Source organism: Belonocnema kinseyi, chromosome 4 (assembly GCF_010883055.1).
Source record: "Belonocnema kinseyi isolate 2016_QV_RU_SX_M_011 chromosome 4, B_treatae_v1, whole genome shotgun sequence".
NCBI classification, from domain to species: domain Eukaryota; kingdom Metazoa; phylum Arthropoda; class Insecta; order Hymenoptera; family Cynipidae; genus Belonocnema; species Belonocnema kinseyi.
Window position 1 is genome coordinate 35,955,717 of NC_046660.1, and position 6,640 is coordinate 35,962,356.

Below are 6,640 nucleotides of genomic sequence, written 5' to 3' on the forward strand. Positions count from 1 at the left end.
CAGAAGAAATAAATTTTCAACAAAAATAATTCAATTTTTAACCAGATAGCCGAATTTTTGACCTACAAAGATTTTTCAGCCTACAAAAAATAAATATGTCAACTTTGATTTCAACCGTATTTCAAATAATTATTAAAATTGTGATCTTTTTCTATTATAATATCATTCAGTGTTATGATGCGTAATTCGAAAATCACTATTAAAAATTAGAAGCATTTAAAATCGAAGATTTTTGATAAAAACCATTTTTAGTTGATCAACTGTGAATGTAAATTAATTCATGATATTTTAAATTAAATTTTTATTTAAGGATGAAAAAGTCTTATTGGTTAACGAGATATTATTTCAGTCTAAAGTATTTCATTTTAAACCATTCAATTTAAAATTTTTCAATTGAGAAAAAGATCAATTACTTAATATTTAGAAATATCTGTGTTCATTTAAGATCAGTAATTATAAATTAAATATTTAGAATAAAAAAAAATTAAAAAATATTCTTTGAACTTTACAATTTTAATTGTTCTATTTAAAACATTAATGTGTGAGTCAAATTGTTGAATTTTTATATATAAATAACAATTGAATACCTGTTATTCTCTAAAAAAATCAGAAAGTTGAAGACATTTTTAGAAGTTTCGAACAAATTTATAATTAATTAAGAATTTTAAATAATTTCAAATAATTTAAGCGAAGTGTCTACGTGTACCGACAAGATACAGCTATTTGTACCAAAATTTCGGTGCAAATAGTAAACGGTCTGAAAAAATTTTAAAAATAATTTTGTCAATGTTTCAAAATTTTTAAATCAAATTTTGAATTTTGAAAGTTATGTTCGCTTTAAAAAAATGTAATTGTTCAAGTTTTAATGTTTCTAGCTTAAAGTTTCTTAAAATGGTATAATTTTGAAAAAAATTTAACGAATTGATTAATTTTTGAATTTAGAGCATTGAAAATGATAACTTGGGTTTATATTTTTGGAACCGAATGCATTTAATTTTTAATTTTTAGTTTGAAAAGTGTTAAAAAGCTTGCATTTTACGCGTGTAAATTATTGAGCATTGTAATTAAAAATGGTAGTTTTGAATGTGCAATTCTAAAATAGTTTAATCTTTGAGACCTTGATAATAAATTTTTTTCTCCAATTAATTTTTGGAGGTTTCAAATTTTTAATTTCACAATATTGCAGATTTAAATTCGAATATTCAAATATAAGGTCATTAAATATTTCAAAATTTCATATTAAAAGCCTTGATAATCAGTTTTGAAGTTAATAATTTTAAATGTAAATATAAAGCAATTTCATACTAAATAGCTTAAAATTGTAAAATTTCAAAAAATAAAATCACATCATAGTATTATTGGTTTGTATTCTTCATCTTAATTTTTGATTTCCATTATTAGATTTTTAAATTGTATAATTTTTATTCGAAAATTTAAACAAATAATAAATTTCAAATTAAAAAATATTTCATTAGAAAATGTATAGAGTGAATAATAATTCTAAAGGAATATTTGAAATTAAAAAGTTAAAACTTGAGTTTAAAATACAAAAAAAATGAAAATTAAACTATCGGAAATTGATACATCAGTAAATGGTTAATTTCAGTAATTTTAAGTGGTTACAATTTTAGAGTTCTGAATTTTCATGATGAACGCTACATTTTTTATTTTTTCACTTTCATAGATTTTAATTTTACAGTTCAAATTGAATTGGTTGAATTGTGGAAAGTATTATTAACAATTAAAAAATTATTAATTTTTAAGCGATTTAAATTTACTTCGAATAATTGAAATTTTAAAGAGTATGCATATAAAAAAGTTGTAATATCATAATTTTTGGCGACTAACATTTTTTCAGTTTTCAGCGTTGCGGAGTAAAGTTTATTTTTTATTTTTAACGTTTCCCATTTAAAGTTACTATTTATTTTAACAATTTTTTCGAATAATTCAATTAATTTTTTCATTTTAGAAAAAATTTGTCTAATCAGCTCTAATTGTAACTTATAATTTTATTTTGGTAATAACAATTTAAAATTCTAGCATTTTAGAAGCTTTGACTTTAAATGATTCAATTTAGTTTTCAATATTAAATTGTCAAATGTTAATCACTTTAAATTGAAAATTATTCAAATTTGAAAGTTTTCAGTCTCTAATTATTTAATTTTGAACGTCTTTAATTATAAAGAATACAATTTCAATTACTCTGTATTTTAAACTACCCAATTTCTAAAACTCGTGTCTTAAAATATTCAATTTTTAACGTTTTAACAACGTCCTATTTTTAACATTTTAATCTAAAACCATGCTAATTTTATGATTCTTCAAATAAAATTAAAATTGCTTAATTTGTAGCGTTTCAATTTAGAAATTATATAATTCAACTCCTTTTTTCTAATTAAATTTTCGAAAATCGTTCATATATATATTTTTTTTAATTTCAGACGCTGGCAATTCGAAGTTATTAATTATTATTTGAAATCTATTTAAAATATTGTATTGTATACCGGGAGAAACCATGAATATTGACCGGGAGAACTTAAGGAAATCAAATTGGTTTGATGTACATTAAAATTTTTTCCTGTTTCTAAAAATCCAATTTCCCAAGCACGACTAAATTTGTATGAAAAATTCGAATAAACGACTGCATACCTCTAAAATTCAGGTATAATTTGCCAGTAGTATTTATTAAGCTAAATCTCGAATGCATAATATAAGTGTACCTGGCTTTTTTGGCATTTCGTTCCTCTCATAACAGTTTTCTAATGAATTAATCCAGATTGTCTACCTGACCGGGAAATCGGGAAACCCAGGAAATGACAATGAATATGATTCAATGGCCGGAATTTTTTTTTTAGTTTACCAACATACAAATTAAAAGTGGTATCATATATTTTAGTACTTTAATTCTGACTCGGAACAGGGAATTTGGTGATAAAATGATGATTCTCACTTGGAATAGGAAATTTCCAAATGAATTAGAATTCTGACTTGGAAAATTAATTTTTTTTTAAGAATTATAATTCGAAGTTGGTATAGGGAATTTTATTAAAGAAATATCATTTCTACTTTGTGACAATGAATTTTTGTCAAATGTTTATAATTCTGATTTGGGACAGGCAATTTTCGAAAGAAATATAATTTCAAATTTGGGACAGGAAATTTCCGTAAAGATTTAAAATTTTTGCTTGTGGACAGTGGATTTCTGTAAATAAATATAATTTTTACAATTCGAAGAGAAAATTTTATAAAAGTTTATTATTCTGAGTTGTGACAGGGAATTAATAAAAGAAATAAACAGAAAATTCATGTACAGAATTACAATTATCCTGAGTAGGAACAGGGATTTTTTCGGAAAAAAATATAATTCTAAATTTCGAAATAGAATTTCAGTAAATAAATATAATTTTGAATTTGAGACCGGAAATTTCCGTGAATAATTATAATTATCCTGACTTGAAACAGGGAGTTTTCAAAGAAATAAATGAAAATTCTAAGCCGGAACGTAGAATGTCAGTAAAGAAATATAATTTCTTATTAATTTATTATAATCATATTAATGATTTAAAGAAATTAATGTTAAGAATTAAAATTTTTATTTCGGCAAGGGAATTTTAATTATGAATTATAATTTTTACTATGAATTATAATTTTTACTTTAGCATAGGGAATTTTTTATAAAAAAATTATTATTTTAAGCTGCGACATAGAATTTCATTAAAGAAATATAATTTTGAGTTTGGAACAGAAAATATCGATGAAGAATAAAATATTTTACTCTGGGACAGAATCTTAGACTGAAGAATTTTAACTTTGAGGCAGGGAATTCCCTTAAAGAATTATGAATTTGACTTTTGAACAGAGAGTTTCGTAAAGAATTATAATTTACATTTAGCTCAGGACATTTCCGTGAAGAATTATCATTTTTACTTTGTCACAGAGAATTTTAATAAAGAATTATATTTTCGAGTTTAAGGCAGTGAATTTCAGCAAAGAAATATAATTTTGAATTTGGAACAGGAAATTTCCGTAAAGAATTAAAAATTTTACGTTGGGGTAGGGAATCTAAATAGAGAATTATAATTTTGATTTTTGGACATGGAATTTCAAATAATAAGAATAATTTCTAAATTGTAAGAGAGAATTTTATAAATGATTTATAATTCTTAGTTAGGACAGGGAATAAATAAAATAAGTATACAAAAAATTCTTGTAAAGAATTATAATTATTTTGTATTAATTTATTATAATAATATTAATAATTTCAGGAAATTTTCGTGAAGAATTAAAAATTTTACTTTGAGACAGGGAATTTCCGTAATGAATTATAATTTTTACTTTAGGATAGGGAATTTTACCAAAGAATTATAATTTTGAGGACATTTCGTAGAAAATTACAATTTTTACTTTAGGACAGGGATTTGGGATTGTGATTTAGAAGAAAGTAATAAAAAAGTGCCTGTTACTAAGTCACAAGGTTCGTCACAATTTTAAAATTCAGTCTTCCAAATTTTAGAAAAAGTTTTTTTTTCCTAAAGACATGATATTGTCCTGGAACAGGTAATCTTTAACACAGAACGGGAAATTTTTGTAAATAATTTTTATATTTATTTATAAAAAGGGAATTTACACCAACGATCCCGGTTCCAAATCAGAATTCAGCAGTTTTTGAAAATGTTTTGTTTCAAATTAGGATTTGTTTGAATCTAAACGTTATTTTTATTTTTAGTAGACAAACATTTTCCAGAATTTAAAACTTTTCTTTTTTAAGTTTTAGGAATTTTGGAAAATAATTTTAATTCTGATTTTATAAAAAGGGAATTAAAGAGAATATATTTTTAAATTCAGAATTATAATTCTTTTTCAAAATTCTCTGCTGCAAATCAGAAATATTTGCAATCATTTAAAATGTTTGTAACTCTCGAAATATTTAAAAATTGTTTGAAATCTTTTCAATTGATCGAGAGAAACCTGGAAAATTAAAAAAAAATTAAATCATCTCCCAGGTAACACTCGGATTTCCCAATGTTAAATTCAGGTATACACCTCTTTCTGCATTTTTGTTTGTTTGAATTTTTGGCAATCCTTTTGTATTCTTTAAAAAAATGCAATATGAGAAGATTTTAGAAGAAAATTAAAATCGCCAAACCAGACCTTAAAATCAAATAAATCCTTTAAAATTTTCCGAATAGTTGAATTCCGTAAGGATACTCACTAGCTATCTCACCTTAAATTTCTAAAAATAATATTTACTTTTTATTTACTTTTGTTTCAGACAAATTACGATTTTGGTCTGAAACGAAAGAAAAAATACAAAATCTCAATAATTAATATTAAATAAACAGTTACAGATATATTTTGCCTTTAAAATTTGTTATATTTAACTAGAAATCCTTAAAATCCGTAAATTCTCTCAATTTTGTTGAATAACCGTGAAATGGTTAAATTCTTTAATTCAGGTGTACATCAGAATTTGAAAAGCTTATTTATTTTTATTTTTTGCTGCGAATTGACTGATTTTGGGTTTGACATTTTCCGTACATTTTCATTATAAGAACCGATGACAAAAGTGGGCTAAATATACAATAACTATTAGACACTTGTGTTGTTGATGGTAAATCAAATCTTAATAAAAAGATCCCTATTTTTAGGTCAATGGTCTGCATATATTTTTTTTATTCACATGCGCTTTTTACTGTTAACAACCTTGTTAAAGGAATTAATTTCAGAAATTGTATGCTATATTTTTAAGAAAATATTTATTCGCAATTTGAATTATACATTGTGTAAGAGTAATTTTTATAAATTTATTTAAAATGTAATTGTATAAGATTTGTTTATGACCGTTATTATTTGTAAACGAGCCAGAAAAATTAACATTTAGTTATTAAGAATTTGTTGCCACGATGAGTATTTGTTCAGTTTTTTAATATGTTTTAGTTTAGCTTACTTTACTTTTTTATTTGTATTTGACGATTAATATTATTGACATATTAATAGAAAAATACAGGTTTTATTTTAAAGTTCAAAATGCCATAAATACAAAATATAGAGTTAATCAAGTCGGGCGCTAATACCAGACATCCATGTATAAATATCTTTCTCTTCTGTATATCGAATTGTTTAATTTTTTAGCGTAAAAGAGAAAAATGCAAGTTTCTTGTTAACAAATGGCAGTGAGTTTGTTAAAATCATTCTTTGGTTTCATAATTGATGAGAAAGTGTGAATCTTTGTCAAAACTCAAATTAGATTTACTAGACGTTGGGGGGAATGCGGAGAGTAAAAGTCCGTGATAAAATATGTTGAAAAAATTGTTATTTAACTTTCGACCTATATTCTTCTATTTAGGGATTATAGTCCCAATGAAATATTCTTAGTAACTTTCGTGACGTACGTCGCTCGCTAATATTTATTATAATTGTACTGCAGTCTAAACAGAAAAATTGGTAACTACATTTTGGATGATTTCTCTGTCACTTCAACCTGAAATTTATTTTTATTTATTCATTTTTTAACAAAAAAAAAGCTTTTTCATTACCCAAATGAAATTTCAACAAAATAATGGAATATTTAACAAAAATAATTGAAGTTTGTGATCTAGAGAGATTTTTCAGTCAAGAAACATTAAAAATATCAACACCC